The sequence below is a fragment of the Falco biarmicus genome, chromosome 8 (assembly GCF_023638135.1).
Source record: "Falco biarmicus isolate bFalBia1 chromosome 8, bFalBia1.pri, whole genome shotgun sequence".
In the NCBI taxonomy this organism is placed as follows: domain Eukaryota; kingdom Metazoa; phylum Chordata; class Aves; order Falconiformes; family Falconidae; genus Falco; species Falco biarmicus.
This window is the reverse complement of record NC_079295.1, coordinates 45,420,856-45,440,615: the sequence shown is the minus strand read 5'-3', so window position 1 is coordinate 45,440,615 and position 19,760 is coordinate 45,420,856. Positions and strand designations below refer to the sequence as shown.

At 61.7% G+C, this 19,760-nt stretch overlaps 1 protein-coding gene across 4 annotated transcripts in view; it reads left to right on the top strand.

Moving 5' to 3' along the window:
• The first annotated feature begins 3,531 nt into the window (after window positions 1–3,531).
• The window catches only part of CXXC5 (CXXC finger protein 5), a 38,233-nt gene continuing 22,004 nt past the window's right edge, over window positions 3,532–19,760 (top strand). Inside the window, exon 1 of one of the 4 annotated variants that reach the window (XM_056348716.1) lies at window positions 3,532–3,633. The gene's annotated coding sequence lies outside the window, so the exon portion shown is untranslated. Of the gene's footprint in view, window positions 3,634–3,698; window positions 3,805–3,996; window positions 4,146–19,760 lie in introns of those variants that run through there. The other 3 variants (XM_056348715.1, XM_056348717.1, XM_056348718.1) reach the window with 3 other exon arrangements.

Below are 19,760 nucleotides of genomic sequence, written 5' to 3'. Positions count from 1 at the left end.
TCCTGAGGCTGTTGGGATGTGTCTCCTGCTCATGTAGCCTTGGCAGCCCTCCAGCTGCTATCCCATAGTGCCCCACTGCCACCCCAGCGTGGATCTGTGTGACCCCCCACTCACTGCTGCAGGGTCAGGCTGCCCAGCATCACCTCAACATCCAGTGTGCCCCTCCGAGTTATTCCCAGCCCCGTGCCTCCCCTGAAGCCAGGCAGGGGGGTCCTGAACCCCATCATGGGAGCCCAGTCCCAATGTGGCAGGAGAGGTTTTGGCACTGGTTCTGGCAGGCGGAGGCAGGAAGCAGCACTGCTGTTTGCAGGCAGGCTTTCCACCCTGTCCCCTTGCCATCTGTCCCTGTCCCATGTGCCTTCCACCCCTGTGCCCTATGGACTCCATCTCCAGCCCTGTCACCCTTATCCCCCTCCCTTTCCCTCTCCAGCTTTGTCCCCCTCGACCGTCATCCCTGTCCTCCTTGCCCTCCATCGCCATCCCCCTGAACTTTCATCCCCAAACCCATCATCCTCTGCCCCCGTCCCATCACTCTCCATCCTTGTCCCATTTGCCCTCCACCCTCATTCCCATCATCCTCCATCCCTGGCCCTCTCCCTCTCCATCACTGTCGCTGTCATCTTCCATCCTTGTTCCCCTCATCCTCCTCCCCTCCATCCCTGTCTTCTTTGCCAGCCATTCTCATCCTCCTGTCCCCCATGGCCCCCAGCACACAGCAGGAGAAAGGTCCAGTAGCAGGATGGAGGCTTGTGGGCTGCATCCCCGGGTGGATGTCCTTATGCCATGTGGATGAGCCAGTCTGGGGACACTGGGGGACCTCATTTCCATCAGGGCTGGAGTGCTGGGTGCCAGGCAGTGGGTACCAACAGGGGGATGCTGGGGAGCCTGGAAGGTTTCTGGGGAGTGCTGGGCTGGGGCCCACTTGGCTCTGTGACTCATTTTTCCCTCTCTTAGACTACTGCAGCCCTCAATAAAGGTGATTTTTTTTCTCACGTGAGCTTTCCAAATATGCTGAGCAGTAAAATCCAGCTGCAGGTGGTAGAGGACCTTTGGTGGGTGGGAAACTCCAGGTGCAGCCGCTGTGGGCCCAGCCTTTGCAAGGGGGACATCAAAGCCCTGCAGCTCCTGGTGGCACCAGGGGGTTGGGTCAGGTCCTTAAAAATAGCAAAAACAGGGCAAAGGAAATGCCCTTGGTGAAGCCCACCCGGATGAGAAGGTGTTGAATGCTGAGCCCAATTGCTGGCATCACTGTGGCAGGGCTGTGGCAGCTGGGGTGTGGCACTGGTGGGATGCTGTCCCTCCTCCCATGTCACTGGTGCCACCCGCATCCCACACGCCTGGCACGAGGCTGTTGCACTGCCGCCTTTTTAGGGGGGCAGAGGCTGAAGAGTGGAGGCAGGCAGGCGAGGAGTGTGCCGGGGCAGGCAAGCAGAGGAGTTGAGGGTGGCAAGCCAGGGTTGGCGGCGATGCCAGCCTGGGACCGGGCACAAGGGGTGCCCAGGAGGACAGGGCACTGCCCCCCCTTCACTGCCACCTGGGAGATGGGGTTTCGGGAAGCCAGAGCATTGTCACAGCGCCTGCGTTTGAAAATCCCAGTTGCTAAATATGCAAAAGGCGCATAATTAACGAGACATGGATCAAATACAAACGGCGCATCCATGCTGCTCGCCCCCCCCGCCCCTCAGATTTTTTGTTTCATTTTGAGGCGGGAGCAGGGTGGGAAGTGATTTCGCATTCCTGTGAAAAAAAAAAAAATCAACGGCAACACAAACCCAGTTTCATTTTTGTCAGGGTTTCTGCTTTTGGGAGGTTTTGGGTATTTTGCTGGCAACTGAAAAGGCTGCAGGAATTGGGGGTGGTGGGGTTTTTTTTGGGCTGTTTGTCCCTGGAAAGCTGCTCTCGGCTGAGGAGTGGGGATTTAATGAATTTTTTAAACTTCCAATTTTTCAGTGCCCACCCTTCAACGGGGGAAAAAAATCTCCCCCTTAGCAGCATAAAAATCTGCCAAAAAGTTGAGCAGGAAACTTCTGGGGCAAGTGTGTCCCCCCACGGGGCCAAACCTCGGTGGGGATTTGCCCCCTCCCTCCCGGTGACTTATTGGCTGCCATCGATTATTTGCTCTGTATCCCGGGGGAATTGGTCCCACGCGCTGCCCTGGGGGCCGGCAAGGTCCCTCCTGGTGACAGGCTCAGGGCTCAGGGGCTCCGCGGCTGAGGTTACACACTCCCGCACCAGTGCAACGCTCCCTGCGAACCCAGGCATGGCAGTGGGATGGGGGGGCTCTGCACCCCGGGATTCCCCCCTCTGCACCCTGGGCACACGGTGGTGACCCTCACTTCTGTGCCTTTCTTCCAGCCGAACCCCACGGGGACGCACAGAGGGGTGGGGTACATCTGGTGCAGCACCCCACAGAGGGGACAGAGGGGTGGTGTACCCATGGGGGAGACACAGAGGGATGGGCACCCCAAAGACACAGAGGGATGGGGTACTCGTGGGGTGACACCTCACAGAGGGGACAGAGGGCTGGGGAACACTCTGGGGTCACCCCACGGTGGGGGACATGGAAGGATGGGGGCCACCTACCAAGGTGAGGCTTCATGGGGTGGATGGGGCTGGAGGAGCACCCTGGGGTGACACCCCTGGCACACACTGAGGGTGGGGCACAGGGTGACACCCATGGGGCTGGACAGGGGACAGGCCACGTGGTGGGTGGGATGAGGGGGTCATGGGAATGCACATGGGGATGTCACCCCTCGGGGTGGTGTGGGGTGGAGGTCTGGGGAAGGCACGGCAGGGTGACACCCCACAGGAGGGATGGGGAAGGATGCTGGGGTGACACTCATCAGGGTTGGGTGCAGACTGGGGGGGCACGGTAGGTTGACACCCATGGGGGCAGATGTGACACGATGGGTACACCACAATGGCATCCTGGGGGGGGGGGGACACGGGACGACACACAGGGTGCAGAGGTGGGTGACACCCGTGGGGGTGGAGGGGGGCACACTGCAACGACATTCGTGGAGGTGACCAGGACTGGAGGGGGGGCACACCACAGCCACACCTGTGGAGGATGGATGACCCGTGGGGGGACACAGTGGGGTGGCACCTGTGCGGGCAGGTGGGACACCAAGGGGCACACCATGGTGACACCCATGGGTGTGGCTGGAACACGGGGTGGGAGGAACACCCCGGTAGGGGGGGGCAGGTAAGACACGGGGTTCACAGCAGGGTGACAGCTGTGTGGGGTAGAAAGGTCACAGGGAGCACCTGTGGGAGTGGACGGCACATGGTGGGGCACAGCGTGGAGACACCCGTGGGGGTGGCTGGGACACGGCGTGGGGGGAACACTGCGGTGACACCCGGGGGGGAGCAGGTAAGACACGGGGGGCGCAGCGGGGTGGGGGCGCCCAGGACCCGTGTGTGCGCGCGGCGCGGCGGGGCCCGGGGGGCGCGGGGGTGTGCGGCGGGCGGCGCGCGCGTGGGGCGGCGGGGGGCGCGCGCGGCGCGGCGTGGCTGGGCGCGCGGGGCGGTCCGGTCCGGTCCGGGTTTTGCCGGCAGCCGCGGGCAGCGGCGGCAGCGCCGTGCAGCGCGATTCGGGGGCTGTGCACTCCCAGAGCGAGCGGCGATGTGGAGGTGGGTGTGCGGCGGTGGCGAGGCACCGTGCCCGCCTCGGCTCCCCTCTCGCCGGGCCCCCCCTTCCTGGCGCGGGGCAGGTGCTGACCCCCCTCCTCCCCTTCCCTCCCCCCGGTCCCCGGGCAGCCCCCGGCAGCGCTGCCCGCAGCGGCGGCGGCTCCCGGACCGCCGGTAGGTGCCGGCCCCCGGGGCCGGTCCGGCGGGCGACGGCGGAGTTGGGGTGGGGGGTGTGTGTGGGAGGTGGTGGAGGAAGGGGAGGGGGGAGAAGAAAAAGTTTGGCGGGGGGCGCCTGCGGCTCGCCCCGCTCCGCCCGGCGCCGTTACCGGGCTGCCCGCGGCGTCGGCGGGGCGCGGAGCTGGCCGCCTGCCCGCGCCGGGGCCCGGCCGGTGCTGCCTGCGCGGCTCCCGGGCGGCCCCGCTGCTTCCCGCGGGGGGGCGGCGGGGTAACGAGCAAAGTTTTTCTCGGTGCAGCTGAACCTCCCCCCCGCTCCACTTCTCTCGTCCTCTTCCCCGGTACTGTGCAGCTCGGCGGGGATGCGCTGGGAGCCGCGGCGTGAGGAAGGGGGGAAGGGGGGGGGGGCAGGGATGGGGCGACAACCCCCCCCGCCGCCCCGGGCCGCCGCGGCATCGCCGGGTGGTTTCCCCGGTGACAATGGTGGCGGCAGGGCCGGGGCCGGCGGGGGCGGCGGGGGCGGCCGCTCCGGCAGCGCCGCGGCGCCGGGGGGCGGCGGCGCGCCCCGGGCAGCGGGCAGCGCGCGCGGCCGGCCGCTGCCACCCGCGGCGGAGCTCGCGTAGGGGGGGCGGCGGGGGGGAGCCTCCACCCGGCGCCTGTCGCGGCCCCTCCGCGCTCGGGTTCACCCGCGTGGGCTGCTCGCCTCTGCCGGGGCTGCGCCGGGCTTCGGCGGCAGTTCGGCTCCCCCGCCGGTGACCGGCAGCGGGGTGGCCGTGGGAGCGGCTCCGCTCGCCATCGCCCAGCCATGTGCAACAACTAACCCAACTTTATTATTACCCCCTCCCTTCCCAAGTAATTTCCTCCCCCGCTTTGCCGTCAGATGGGATGCCCACACCCCCCGCCCGGCGGGGAGGGCACCCAGCGCACCCCGACACCCCGAGATGCGGCCGATCGCAGCGCCCACCGTGTCACAACCCTTGGACGCGCCCGGCGTGGGTGCTGCTGGCCCCCCAGCCGTCGTGGGCTGTGTGGATTGTGCCTGAGCCCTGGCATTACGGCACCAAACTCCACCGAATCGCGGCCCCACAGGCCCCGTGGTGTTGGTGGGTTCCCCCCCCCTCTTATTTTATTTTTATTATCACTATTTTATGGGTTTTTTTTCACCGCATCCCACAGCCGGCGACGTCCTTCTTGCGGGCCCGCGTTTGCTTTGGGTCGGTTTATTCTTTGCCGGGATGATTGATCGGAGAGAGAAGGAGGGGGGTGGGATGGGGATGGAGGGGGGGCGAAGCGCCGCCGCCCGCCCCGCTCCGCGTCCCACGCATAAACAAAGCTGCGCACACATCCTGCGATAACGGGTCACATGTGTGCGCGCGCCGTCGCCCCTGACCCCGGCCGGGCAACCTTTACCCCCCGCCGCCCGCCCGCTCGGTGCGAGCGACCCCGGGGCCGGGGGGGGGGGCGGGGGCGGGCTGGGGCGCTGCGGGGACGGGGAGGGCTGAGGCAGGGTTTGGGGAAGGGGGGGATGCACAAGCCCGGCTACCTGGGGTGTGGGGCCGGAGCCGGCGGAAGTTTTGTTTCTCTGGAAACGGGCCCTTGCTGTGTCAGCAGCCCCTTTGTGCCGCTTTGTCCGCTCCCCCCCCCCGGCCCCCGCGCCCGGCGGCGGGGCCGCACCTGGGGCTGCGGAGGGACGGACCCCCGCTCTGCTCCCCAGCCCCTCGCTGCTCCCCGGGGGGCCAGTTGCATCCCCCTCCCCGGGAGGGCAGCGGGGTTGAGGTGAGGAGGGGTCGGGTGGGAAGGTGAGGGGGGGCGAGGTGGGGTGACCCCCCAGAGGTACCGCTCAGCGGGAGCACTTGTAGGCATGGAAACCCTTCTCCGTCAGTCTGTCCGTCCATCGTCTCTCCTCTCCTTCAAATTTCTATCCGGAGAAGCTTTGCAGAACCATCCTCTAGCAGCACGCCTGTTCCCGGCACCCGAGCCCAGCGGGGATGCCAGCGCTCGCCTCCCTGGCGCAGCCGGTGGCTCTCGCCACCACGTCTAATTCAAATTGGTCGCGGTGTCACGTGGGCTGAGCCTCGAACCCAAAAAGTGTCACCACGCGTGGTGGCTCCAGCTCCCAGCGGATGCCCACTGAAGGCCCAGCAAACCCGCGATGCTGGTACCGGTGTCGCCCCGATGATGCTGCCTGGTGAGCTGGCAGATGTCGCACTCTGACCTCAGAGCTGGCGTTGGGGCTGTGTGAGTGTGGGGGGACACACGAGACACACGGTGATGGGACGATGGGGATTGGGACGCGCCAGCCTGTGACAACAAAAGCAAAGTAACAAAGGACCCGCCGGTGACGCACAGAAGTTCGTCCCGGCCCCCTGCTGCGGCCATCCAGTGCTGTCCTGGGATTTGGTGGCCTCACAGGCAGGGAGGGGGTTTTGCCTGTTTGCCGGCTTCGAGGGTGCAGGCAGGGATTGGGGGGTGGTATGTGTGTACTGGGTGCCGTGCATGCCCCCCACCTCCGCCTTGGTGGGAAGAAGGCAGGAGGCAGCCGAATTGTCCTTGACATGGATTTTGTGGCGGAGATGCGGGCAGCCAGCGCCGCACTGCCAGGAGCCTGGCTGCACCTCCTGCCCCTGGCGCTGAGTGGGTGGGCAGGGGAGAGGGGCTCTGGGTGCTGTGCCCCGAAATTCAGCCTGCCCCTCTTCCTCCTCCTCGGCAAAGGTGGGTGGCGGGTGAGATGCGGTGGGCATACAGGGCAGCCAGTGTTTTGAGGATCCACCACCCCAGGAGTCCCTTGCCCACCGGCATCCCCTGGTGTCACTGGGGCTGTTCCAGGCTGGGGATGGGCGGGTGTCAGCGGTGCAGGTGCTGCTTGCCCAGGCCTTGGGGATGGTGCAGGACTTGGGGGTGGTGTTCTCTCCCCAAAATTGTCCCCTCTTGCCAAATCTCCTGTTTGGGGGGGCCAGGGGCAGGGCCAGATCCTGGGCGCTTGGCCCTTGGAGCTAGCATCCCCTGACACGTCCTGCTGTGGCCGTTTAGGTCTCAGCTGAGGCTGGATCCGGCCCTGGCTGGTCCCAGACCGTCTGCCTCTGACCCCCCCAGCAGGGGACATTCCCCGGGGTGGCGGGAGCGGGTTCCGCTGCTCCCCTGCCCCTCCTTGCCCTGCCGGTGCATTTGTTTTCCCAAACCCTGGCCGTAGGAACAACCTCTTGATTAAGTGTATTAATAGTTAAACTTTCAGCTCATAGCTTAAACTCACCAGACCACGAAAAGCTCCCTCCTTTACTCATGCTCTGTTGCTCAACTAAAATATTGCACTCAAAAGGGTTGGTTGGGTTTTTTTTTTTTCTTTCCCCCTCCTTTTCCCCTGACTTGACTTTGACTCCTGGGAGCGTGGGGGGTCTTGCAGGGCCCCCTGCATGGGGGAGCCCTCCAGCGGTCCCCAGTGCCCCTCTGTGAAGAGGCTGGGCCTGGAGGTTGGGGGTCTTGGCTGGCGCTGTGTGTCCCCTCAGTGAATGGGGCTCTTGAAACTGAGCCAGACTGGGGAAGAGGATGGGAACCACCATCCTGGGAAAAGGGTGGCACCCCACCCAACTGGGGACATGTGGACAGGCTGCGGTGGCTGGGGAAGGGATGGGGATGCTGGTGTGTGGCTGTTTTCTGCCAGGTGGGTGACAGGGCAGGAGGAAGGGTGGGAGGTTCAAGCATACTGAGTGCAAGGTCCTGCACTGGGGTGGGGGCAACGCCCAGTCCCAGCACAGCACGGGGATGGGTGGGTTGGGAGCAGCCCTGTGGAGAAGGGCTGGGGGATATCGGTGGGTGACAGATGGGATGTGAGCTGGCAATGTGCGCTTACAGCCCAGAAAGCCAAGCGTCTCCTGGGCTGCATCACCAGCATTGTGGCCAGCAAGGTGAGAGCGGGGATGTTACCCTGGTGAAAACCTCCAGAGCGCTGCATCCAGCTCTGGGGTCCCCAGCACAAGACAGATACAGATCTGTGAGAGTGGGGTGGCGGGGGCCGGGGAGCACATTGAAATGGCCTGGGGGTTGGAAAAGCTCTGCCGTGGAGAGAGGCTGGGGGAGTTGGAGGTGTTCAGCCTGGAGAAGGCTTTGGGGAGACCTTAGTGCAGCCTGGCAATGCTTAAAAGGGGCTTCTAAGAGAGATGGAGAGAGACTTTTTACAGGGCCTGTCGTCGCAGGACAAGTGGCAACGGTTTTAAATTGAAAGAGGGCAGGCTTAGATGGGACATAGGGAAAAAATGTACAGTGAGGGTGGCGAGACACTGGCATAGGTTGCCCAGAGCAGCTGTGGATGTCTCATCCTTGGAAGTGTTCAAGGCCAGGTTGGATGAGGCTCAGATCAACCTGATCTAGTGGAAGATGTCACTGGCCATGGCACGGGGGTGGACTGGATGGTCTTTGGAGGTTCCTTCAGATCCAGACCCTTCTGTAACTTGATGGAGGGGGGCAGTGGTGTAGGAGGGGTGGGAGGGAAGAGGTGTTGGAGCAAAGGGGTGGCTGGAGGAGGAACCACTTCCAGGAGGAACCATCTGGGAAATCCTAGCCCTAGGCCAGTGGGGAGGAGAAGCGGGTTTGCTCCTGCCCATTGGTGGCTTTGCCCTGGGGAGCAGGGCAGGATCAGGGCTGCAGCAGACTTTGCCTTCACCAGCGAGTGGCTGAGGGGGACTGGTGGATCCCATCACCTTTTGGAGAGTCTGAGGGACACGTTTTACCCTGGCCACTGGCCCTCAGGTGCCTGAAGACCAGAGGCAGAAGAAGCTTTTGGGTCCCTCAGCATCTCAGTGCTGACAGTACAAATGTGCCATGGAGCAGGCCCAATAGTCTCTCCTTTTGGAGTGTTGTGGGGCTGGGGGGGTGCATTGATAATGTCTTCGGAGTAGTTTCATCCCAGCTTGTCTTTTTGCATGGCTTGCAAGCAGGTGGAGGGTATTGACGGTCTGAGATGACAGCCCTTGACGCACATGGGTGGCAGCCTGTTATTATGTAGATAAAAGGATTTTTAAGGTCAGAAGGTTTTTGAGAGACTGCCTTGGTGTCTCTGGTTTCTACCCATCCATTGTTATGGCACGGAAAAGGGACCTGAAAAACGGCCCTGCTGTGGTCACCTTGTGAAGGCTTGGCTCCCAGGCTGTGGTCTTGCCTTGGGATTTGTGGGTCTGGCTCTATGTCATCATCCTCAAACATTGTTGCTTGTACCAAAGCATCTTCCATTGTGTGAACTTGGACATCCTTTGTACTGGGAGGATGAGGACCCATCGCCTCCTCTGAGTGATGCGTACAGGTTGGTGCCCCAGCGTGGGAAGGTATGTGTTAGCCCCAACCTTGGAGCTCATGGCAAAGAAAGAAAATGCCATTTTCTGATTTTCCAAGCAGGATGTGCTTTTCTATCTCCATGCTCCTAGCTCAGAGAGGTGGGAGATGGAAAAGAGCTTAGGTCACTGGCTCTGCCCCATGTCAATGCTGTGATACAGTTCTACAGCAGGGGCACAGTGTGGGTGATGAATGGGACCTGCACCAGTGTGAGGCGTAGCCTGTAATTTCTGGGTCACTTCTGAGATGGGCCTTATTCCCAGGGTCCGATTGTCACCTTCGTGGCACCAGACCCTGGGTGGGAGCACAGGCTGGGGAGCAGTGTCATCTTGGTCTCGTAGGCTACAAGGTGCTTCTGGGTGATTCCAGTGGGTTCTGGGTGACTGCTGCCACCCATGAGACCCCCCAAGTTGACCCTGGCATACATTTACTCAGCACTTGCTGAGCATCCTGGGCATGGTCGAGGCTTGAGCAAGGGTTGTGTTTGTGCTCTGGTATAATAAGGTTGGGTCCATTCTCCTCCGGTGTCCTCTACTGCTGCTGCCTCTGGTCATCTCTTGGTTCATGGGTGGTTGCCCACTACTGGAGGTAGCCCTCGTCTCACCTGCGGCTGTGGTTTGATGGAGGTTTCATTTTTGCCTTTGCAAACCTGCCTTGAGTTCATGCCTGTGCTCCAGGTGTTCATAGGGATGTCTGGGCAATATCTACCTCCCAAGGTCTTCCTTATGAGAGTCTTTGGCTTTGCCCAAATGAGCACCATGGCTCCATCTGCTTGAACTCCAGGTGGTCTCTTGGTGTCCCCAGGGGTCCTGGTGTCATCGATTCTCACTTCTTCTTGCTGGAACCTGCCCGTGTGGCTTTTGTGCCTCTTTCTGTCCCTCAAAGGCTGGCTGAGAAAAGCAGTTTGGGGTCCAGATCAGAGTCCTGAGTCTCTGACTTCAACATCCCACAGGCAGAGGGGTTCTGACTTGAACATGCCAGCCCTGAAGGGTCTCAAGGGTCTGCAGATCCATGTGGTCTCAGCTCTGGTTCCTCCATGCCCTGTAGGCTCTTCTGCACCTGCTTGTGGCTCAGAGGCAGGTTCCTGCTCTCCAGCCTCTCCTGGAGCTGGACCGTGGCCCACGGAGGGCCATTCACGTGCAAGGAGCGTTGATGCCTTGGGAATGGCTTGAAACTCTTTGGCGCTGGTGCAAAGCCTGATGGAGGGGGGTCTACACCCATAGGAGATGCAGACCAGTGCTCTGCTGTCTGCTTTGCAGGAGCCTGTCTTTGGCTGTGGGTCCAGGTCAAGGGAGAGCAAACGCGCTGTGCCTGCAGGCATTCCTTGGAGGCTGTGTGGGGTCTTGCCTCGTTTTACAGACTCATATAATGGTTTGGGTTGGAAGGTACTGCTGAAGATAATCTAGTTCACCCCCACCTCTGGAAGATCTAGGGACATCTTTCACTAGATCAGGTTGCTCAAGGCTCCGTCCCGTCTGAACCTGAACACTTCCATGGGTGGGCATCCACAGCTTCCCAGGGCAACCTGTTTCAGTGTCTCGCCACCCTCATTGTACAACGTTTTTTCCTTATGTCCAATCTAACCCTGCCCCCTTTCAGTTTAAAACCCTTGCCCCTTGTCCTGTCATGACAGGCCCTGGTAAAAAGTCTCCCAGTGTTTTTCCTATAAGTTCCCTTTATATGTTTCAAAGTCTTTCAGTAGTCCAGGTCTCACCTGGGCCATTAGGGAGGTGAGGGTGGGAGTGGCTGAGACATGGCAGCAGGGTTGCGGACAGCCTGTGTGGCTGAACCTGGAGCTGCGAGTGCTGGGCTGTCCTTCCCCACCTTCCCCTCCTGCACCCATGCCGTGTCCAGCTGGGATCACAGCAGGGAAGTAGATTCCAGCACCCATCGCTCCTGGGGTCCCCACGGCTGCTGCCTCTCCCTGTGCCCCGCTGCCAACTGCAGACATTTCCCCCAGTTCCCGCAGCCCGTGGGAGTGAGCGGCTGAGGATCGCTGGCTCAGGGAGCACTCCTCTTGCCCTCTGCTTTACCTTCTGCATCTTGCTAATCTGATGACCGGAGGTATGCGAAGCATTTCAAATATGGCCTCGTTAGCTGGCTCCGGACAGAGCACGCAAGAGCCGTTCCTTCACACTCCTATTCCAGCTGGCTGTTGCCGTTCCCTCCTCCCACGGGCATCCCGCTGCCATTTGCCCTGCGCTGGCTGGGATCAGCACGGCCGGTCAAGCCCATGCTGCCTGGCCGTGGGATGGATGTGCCCCTTTGCAGGTCGGCTCTTGGCTGCGCGGGTGGCTGTGGGTGGGCGTCGGGTCCTGAGAGCATCACTGGGCATGTGGACAAGGGGCAAGTGCGTGCCAGTGCTGGGGAGTGGGATGTCCCGTCTGTCCCCAGCCTTGGCAGGTGCTCGAGCCTCCTGCAGTGTGCCCAGCCTGCTGGAGAGACCTGGAGGGGCAGCTCAGGGTAATGCATGATGGGTGGCCCTGGGGGTGCTCCCAGGGTGCTCTCTGAAAGGCAGTGGGGTCAGGGACATGGGATGGCGGGTTCCGGCCCTGGTGGGAAGCACCCAGCATGGGAAGTACCCAGCGTGGGAAGCAGACCCGTGTGTGTGTGTGTGTGTGTGTGTGCCATGATGTGGCTCTGGGTACAGGGGAGGGGGGGTCCCTGGGATCCCCAGGGAATGGGTGCTCCCCAGGGGGACTGCAGCCTGTCTCCAGCCTGCTCTCCAGGGTGGTCCTCGTGGTGCTGTGCCTGTGAGGGTGCTGTGGCACCCACCTTGGGGCCCTCTGCCTCTGCCTGACCCACCCCCCTGGGTTTGGCGGGTGGAGCATCCCATCCATCTGTCCATCCGTGTCCGTCTGTCCCCCCCATCCCCGCCGCGCCCCGGTGCACATCACTGAACCGGCACACTGGGCTGCCCGCTGGAAGGGGCCCCATCCCGGCAGCACTGCCGTGATTCTGCCTGGCCGGTGCCACCGGCCCCCGCGCCGGTGCTGGCGGGGACCTCTGTGTTCTGCGTCCCCTGTCTTGCTGTGGCGGCAGCGGGAGCCTGGCAGCGTCTCCCCGCTCCGCTGAAGGAGCTATTTAAAGCTGGGGCAGGGGGGGGAGAAAAATAAATGTAGAAGATGAAGATGATCATGGGGGCTCTGGCCACCCTGGGGGCAGCTGTCCCAGCATTGGCATCCCTGAGTAGGGGATGCCGTGGCACGGCCCGGCCCGGCCCGGCCCCAGCAGGGCTGGGAGCTGGACGCCAGGCGTTTGCGCTTTAATGCATCAGGACAGCTTGCAAATTCCAGCCTGGCGCGGCAAGGTGCCGGCCGCGGTCGAGCGTGCGCTGTCTTGCGGCCGAGAGGGCCGTGCTGCCATAACTGGTTAGCTCGCCGGGCGAGGGCCCACGGGGGGGGCTGGGGCAGTGCTGCGGGCAGCCCCTGCCTCCTGCCATGCTGGGGAGGGCTCTGCGCAGCCCCCGGCAGCAGCAGGGGCGGGGGCCAGCTGCGGAGCGGTGGTGGTACAGCGGGAGGTGAGGCCTGGGAAGGCCAGTTCTGCAGGGACCCTTGTCCTCCCCATCTGCAGGGACCCCCGTTCTGCCATCTGCAGACGCCCCTGTCTCCCCTGGCTGCAAAGCCTCCCATGTGCAAAGCCCCCTGCTCCCCCTGCCTTCTGCAGAGCCCGGTCCCCCCACAAGTACAGGGGTCCCTGCCCCCCCCATCCACAGGAACCCTTCTCCCTTATCTGCAGCCCCCTGTTGTCTGCCTGCAGAGCCCTGGGATGATTCCCAGGCATCCCCCTCCCCCAGCACCAGTGATGAGTTGGAGGTGGTTCAAGGGCAGCCTCTGCCGTCTGAATCCCTGGGGAGCGGGGGGTGACCTGTCATCTCTCCACATGGGGGAACTGAGTCAGGGGCCATCAGAGCTGCTGCCCACACCCCGGCAGCTGCCATGGTCCAGGGCCCCGTGTGTCTGGCAGGCTGGGGGCCAGTGCTCGGGGATGCTCCTGGGGGTCCCTGTGCACCTTGGCCGTGGGGGGTGCAAACTGGCAGTGGACGTTTTTTCACTGAATCCTTCCTAAGAGGCCGTTTCTTATCCTTTCCCTAAATATTTCTTAAATGTTGGAGCCTGTCAGTTGAGCTGAGACCCACAGGCTTCGCTTCCGTTGCCTGACATGCTTGCATCTCGCCACACTGTATCACCTCCCTTCTCCCCATCCTCACATTTGAGCTCCTTAAATAAAAAGGCTTTTAAAAACATATATTGGCCACCTTGCTGGGAAAAAACAAGAGTCGCCTCAAGTGATAAACCCCCAGCACCCAGGGGCCTCAGCGCATGTTCCCCGGTGCCACTTCTGCCGGGTGCTGCTGATGGTTGCCACATCTCGGGCTGGTGGAGGACAGGGCTTTTTTCTTTGTGAAGGCATTGGGGGATTAGCAAGAGGATTAGTAAATATGACCCCAGGTAAAGATTAAGACCCCCAGAAAAAAGGTGAAAAAGGTGTTGGTTTTTTCCTCCCATGCTGATGCACTGTGAAGATTAAAATGGGATGCATTCATGCCATGGCTGGCAGTTCATTTAGGGGTGGAGGGTGGCAGGGATGGATGGGGAGGATGGGGTGGTGATGGGGGCTGTCTCTGTGGGTCCAGAGACACCAGAGCCAGGGAGGGATGGGGACCCTGGGGGGCCAGCAGCAGGTCCCCAGTGATGCTGAGGGGCCAGGCTGCCGGTGGCTGGTGCTGGCTGCAGGCAGCCACAACTGGCATTGGGTGATGGGGAGGAGGTTTGTGGGGGGGACATATTGATAACCGCTGCCAGCCTGATCCTGGAAATAATTGGCACTGGGCTGTGGGGTGATGGCTTCAGCAGCTTGTCCCAGAGGCTGATAGCTTGACAGATAGGGCAGGGAAACATGACTGGCAACAGGGAATAAGTCCCCCTGCCACCCACAGCTGCCTGTGTTAGAGGTGGGACGTGCTCTCCTCCCACCCAAGCTCCCTGGCCCGCATCCCACAGACTGTCCTGCCATGCGGCTGCTTCCAAGGATAACTGGGGATCCGGTGCTGATAATTTGGGTAATAAATCTCCTTGCCTTTGGCTGGACCCCCCTCCCTTGGTGGCTTTTGGGCCGTAGGGCTGAGGAGGCTCCTGGCAGAGCCTCCACAATCTTGGCTTTCCCAGTGGCAATGCTCCTCTGGGAAGCACTGGGAGGAGGGGACAAGGGGGTCCACTCCAGGACACGGAGGGTCCACACTGCACTGGGGATGTGCCCCCTCCCGCAGGCAAGAGAGAGGGCTGGGAGGGGACCAACTTCCCTGCCATGGTGCTCCCGCATCGTTTTGGTGATGGAGAGGGAAGCTGCTGAGACCTGGGGAGACCCCCTCTGGGCTGTCTGGCCTTTCTGAAAGATAATGTAACCAGTATGTGTACTGGGAGGAAACTGGAGTGGCCATCTCTGGGGAAGATGGGCAGCGGTGATCCCGGCACAGCCATGTCCTTGTCCCTTCTCCTCCCTGCCTGCCCAGGGCAGGGCTGGCCCCGGGGGAATTCCTCTCCCCGGAGCCCGGACCTCTCCCCTGGGTCCCTTCCTGCTTTGTGGGGGTGAAGCAGCGCAGTCCTTTCTTCAGGCACGTCCTGGCAGGGTTGACCCCTCCACTGGGGCTGAGCCTTTTTGGGGGGCTGAGCACTGGCTTGGTGATCAAACACTGTTTGGAGGGCTAAGGACTTGTTTGGGGGGTCAGGCATTGTTTTGGGGGGCTGAACACTGTCCTAGAGGTCAAGCATGGGTCTGGGGTGCTAAGCATCCGCTCAGGGGTTCAGTGCCGGCTTGTGGGGGCTTCGCACTGGTTTAGGGGTTGAGCGCTATTTTGGGGAGCTGAGCACTAGTTTGGACATTGAACATTGTTTGGGGGTATAAGCACCATTGCAGGGGCTTGAGAACTGGCTCAGGGGTTGAGCAGTGTTTGGGGGGAGCTAAGCACTGGTTTTGGGGTCAAGCCCTGGTTTGAGGGGCTGAGCACGAGCTTGGGAGTCAGATGGTGGCTTGAGGGGCTGAGCGCTGGCACCACAGCTGGGTAGGCAGCTATTACACTGGGGTGATGTGGGCAGGTCCGGCCACCAATTGCTTGGGCATTTCGCAGCCTGGGGGTTTGGATTCAGCAGTGGCATCTACCAACAGGCTGCCAGGGGCTGCAAGCATCCTGAGAGTGCTGGTGGGGCATACCGCTTGTGCTCCTGCCTTGCACCTAGTGCTGTGAGGCTGAGGCTGATGGTGCTGGGTGGCAATTGTACCTGCTCTCTCTTTGCTCCCTGTCCTCCTCCATGTGTCCTCATGCTGCGGTGGCAGTAGGATGGGGGGGAGCAGCAGGAAGAGCTTGCTCTGGGTCCATTTGCTGACACCAAATGCATGGGCGCATCCTGGCCCTTCCCTACTTCAGTTTTCCTCCTGCAGTGGACTTCTTCCACGGGTCTCCCCCACTGCATCCTGTCTGGCTGCTCTCCCACTGGGCTGCCATGGGGCATCCCTGCGGCAGGAATGGGAAGTAACACCTCATCTCCATGCCCTGCAGCAGGGTGCTGGTACACAGGGCGATGCTGAGCATCCATCTGAATATTCCCCTGGGAGGTGGGGTGTGCTGGTAAGCCTCACCTGGCCAGCTCCGTGTAGGAGCCTGAGCCTGCTCTTCCAGCAGTCCTGGCAGCTGTTGCCAGCCAGGAACTGAATCCACCAGGACCTTCTCCTGGAGCAGAGGTGGCCCTTGGACTGGTAGCCATGCCCGTGCTGTGGTACTGGCGTGCGAGCGGGTGTGTGCATGTGTGCAGGGAGCATCATTCCGTTCCGGCTGAGCTGCTGCTGTTGGAGGCAGGGAGAACTGCATAGTCTCCTTCCCCCGGGGGTCTGCAGGTCCAGGGCAGCATGAAGAGGTGGTAAAGAGGAGCCCAAGGTGTCTCCCAGCCATGGGGCAAGGAAAGGGTGCAAGCTCAGTTGTGCTTCACAGGTCATCTTGAACCCTGCCGGTCCTGGGGACTCATCTGTCACCCTGCCTGTGCCTGGGTGGCAGCAGCTGTACCTTCCCCTCTGCCCCAGGGGAGGCTGGGGCACACAGGCCAGGCTTTTCCTGGCACCAGGGCCATGCTGTGTCCTGGGACTTGTCCCTCATGCCATCCCTACCGCAGCACCTGCTCTGGACTGTCGGGCTCCTCCTGGCATTTCCTTTCCTTCTGTGGGATGCAGCCCTCCTCCTCCTCAGGGATGTCCCCTCTCCTCCCGAGGGGTGGGGGACAGATCCAGTCCAGGAGGAGGATGCCTGTGGCTGCATGTTCAGCATCTGCATCAGCAGTGCCTCCCTGCTGTGGGGCTGGGCTCTCTCTGCATCCTGCCATGGGGGTCATGCCCATGCCACGTACCATGGGCTTCCTGGGATGTGGTGGCACTGGCAGGGTGTGATGTGGGTAGAAGGTCCCCTTGAAGGATAGGGAGGAGTGACACCACTGGGGACACTGGTCTGGCCGAGTCCCATCTTGGAGGACAAAATCCTCCTTTTCCCCCCACCAGCTGGCTTTGCCCTGGGACACTGCTACCGGCTGCATCTCCAGCTGACCCCAAAGCTCTCCTGGGGGGTGACCATGGCATGAGGGGCCAGGGGTCTCCCTGCACCCCTCCCAAACTTGCACAGAGACCCCATACTGGAGCTGGAGTCAGTGTCTCACAGAGGGGAGGTGCTCCTGGGTCCCTCAGGAGCAGGTGCACCCTGCTTGGCCCCGCTGCCTCTAAGCACCTGACATAATTTATTTTATCAGGTGGACATAAAAGCAATTGAGAAGAAACTTGGAAGTTCAAGAGGGGCCTAGGGCTGCCTGCGGACTTTGAAGACATGGGTGGGTGCCAGGGGGGCAGAGGCTGGAGCATGGACAGGCACTGCATAACACCGCCGGCTATTTTCCTGGATGCAGCACCCCTCTGTGCACACTTGTACTGGAGTGGCCATGGGATGGAGACTAGCATGAAAAACCGAGTCTGGGTTGCTTAGCATGGGCACATCCCTGCCCTTTCCTTGCTTCAGTTTCCCTCCAGCAACACAGCTCTCCCAGGAGTCTCCCAGCTGCCTCCTGCCTGTAGGGGTTTGGTTCCAGCTGCCCTCCTGCCGGGATGCCATGGGGCATCCTGCCCAGGCAGGCAGGGACGGGCAGGAACGTGGTGCCCTGTGGCAGGGTGGTGCGTACTCGGGGTGATGTGGGTTGCTGAGAGCATCGCTCTGAGTATTCCCCTGCAAGTCTGACCATGAATGTGAGCAGGGGGGCCAGGTGCTCCATAAGACACAACCCCCCAGTGCCCTCCAGGCTGAGGCTGCCCCAAACTCATCTCACAGGTGGAAATAGCTGCAGAGCAAGGAGAATGCTTGGCCACATCCCTGCCCAGCTCGCCTTCAGCCGCATCCTGGCTATAGGGCTGTCTTGCTCTAGAGGGACCCTGCAGCAGGGGCCCCCGGCCAGGCTTTGTGCCGGCGGGGGGGGGGTGTGTGGGGGGGTGTGCTGCAGCGTGTAGGAAATCACGTGGTTTGGGGACCTGGGGCTTTACGGGAAGTGAGGGTTGAGGCGAGGGTGGAGGGACCCCCGCTGGGCAGCTCACATCCCGCCTGGGGGGCAGCTTTGCCGATGTTAAGCTCAGAATTGGGCCCCCAAACCAGCTGCCCCGCGGCGGCTTGCCGGCAGCGCGGGGTGAAGGGCGGCGGGGGGGCGATGAGCCGCCATCCCTCCCTGGAGCAGATGGTCCCTCGGCAGCAAGCTGCCCCTTCCGCATCGATTACCCGGCTTGGCCGTTTAACGATTGCTTTCCGGGGTTAATTAAACTCTCCTCGCCGAGGGCTGCTGTGCGGTGGGGCCCTACCTGCCTGCAGCTTTGACAGACAGACCCCCCCCCCCCCCCCGACAGCCCCCCGACACCCCCCAAGAAGCGGGGGCTGTGCCTCTGGCTGGGGCTGGGGTTTGCTTCCAAGCTAAACCTCGCCCTTGCTATCCACCCACCCTGGAGCACGGCAGGCGTGCCAGGAGGATCGCTGCCGGCGGCTGCGCTTCTCTCCAGGGCATCCGGAGCAAGGTCAGCTGCCGAGCGCAGCCACGTCCCTCCCCGGGCAGCCCGGGGTGCTGTCGGAGAGGCAGCCCAGCACCTTCCCCCCCCGACACACTGTTTTTTCAGCGGTGGTCCCTGCAAGCTTGCTCCTGTACAGTTTGGGCTGCAACTGACTGCCTCTCTTATTTGCAATGATTTTGGAGAAAGGCGTCGAATATTTGGCAGGCAGACAGACGGTCACTGTGGAGCAGCGTGGTTTGCAGAGCAGGTCGCCAGCCCTGCAATTGTTGGGAGTTGCTGCTACTTGCATATCTAAATATGCCCTTTCAGCGGGCGCTCTCAGTCGAAACTGCCATCTTTTGCCTCATTGTCAACCTCGGCGAGGTTACGCATCGTTTGCTGACTCACAGCCTCCTGCTCTAATTACTCGTCTCCCCTCCCTGGAGCCGCCCGGCCAGTCCCAGCACATTGCATCTCACTGCCCGGCTGTGCTGCTTGCTGTGGGGGCTGGAGCTGGGGCACCCCAGGCAAACCCCCTCCCCGCACCCATCCCTGCCCACTGGCATCGCAGCTCCAGTCCCTGAGTGCAGCCGCAAGCAGCTCTCCTGGTCGCCTGGTCCGGTATCCCACTGCTTGCGCCCCCCCTGAGATGGTTTTGGGGTGCAGCTGGGGGGGCTGGTGGGCACGCACATGGCGTTACCCGACCCATCATCCAGGCGCAGTGCTAGGGGGGTTTCAGGGCTGGCTGCCTTACCGGGCATCCTGCCAGGCATCACCCTACCGAGGGGTGTTCGCTCCTGCACACGCCCTCTGGGGTCCCTTCGAGCATCCTGGCCACACAGCCCCCAACCCACCCCTACCCCCACCCCCTTGGTGAGCCGGAGCCTGGCCTCCCCCTCGGCAGCAGTGGTGGCTGGGACGAGCCATGCACTAAACCCGTTAGCTGAGCCTCTTTGATCCCCATCTGATATGATCAGCCGGCCAGTAAGCTCTCAGCTGGGCCCAGCGTGATTTCCAGTGTCGCAGCTATTCGAACAGACGCCGCGATTACTGCCAGGGTCGGGCTGGTCCCACTTCTTGTCCTGCTCCTCTGCGCTGACTGGGGCTCCTCTCTGCCCAGAAACAAAGCTGCAAAGGAAAGATCCAGCTCTGCCCTTAACAGCAACAACAATTTAATATTTATTATTTATATTTTTATATTAATACTAATAAATATTTATTATTTAAATATCCCCTCCCCCATCCTGGGCTTGCCATCACGGTGTTGTGCTGGTGGGAAGAGCCTGCTCTGTGCCCTGGCAGCTCGCTTCTGGGAGATTTGCACCTTCCAAGAAGAGGCGACCCAAACCCACCCATCCCAGCAAGCCAGATGGGTACAGGGGCTGAAGTTGGCTTTAATTAATTTAATTTTTATCTCCCTCCACGTTTGGGCAGTAATATTGGGGTGGAAACAACATCCCTGCAAATCCATCTTGCTAACAGAGGTGAAACCAAGCCGGGTAATCCGGTGGTAACAGCAGCACTTCAAGCCGGGTAATGCAGTTGCGCTCGCCGTGGAAGAGAAGATATTTTATTTA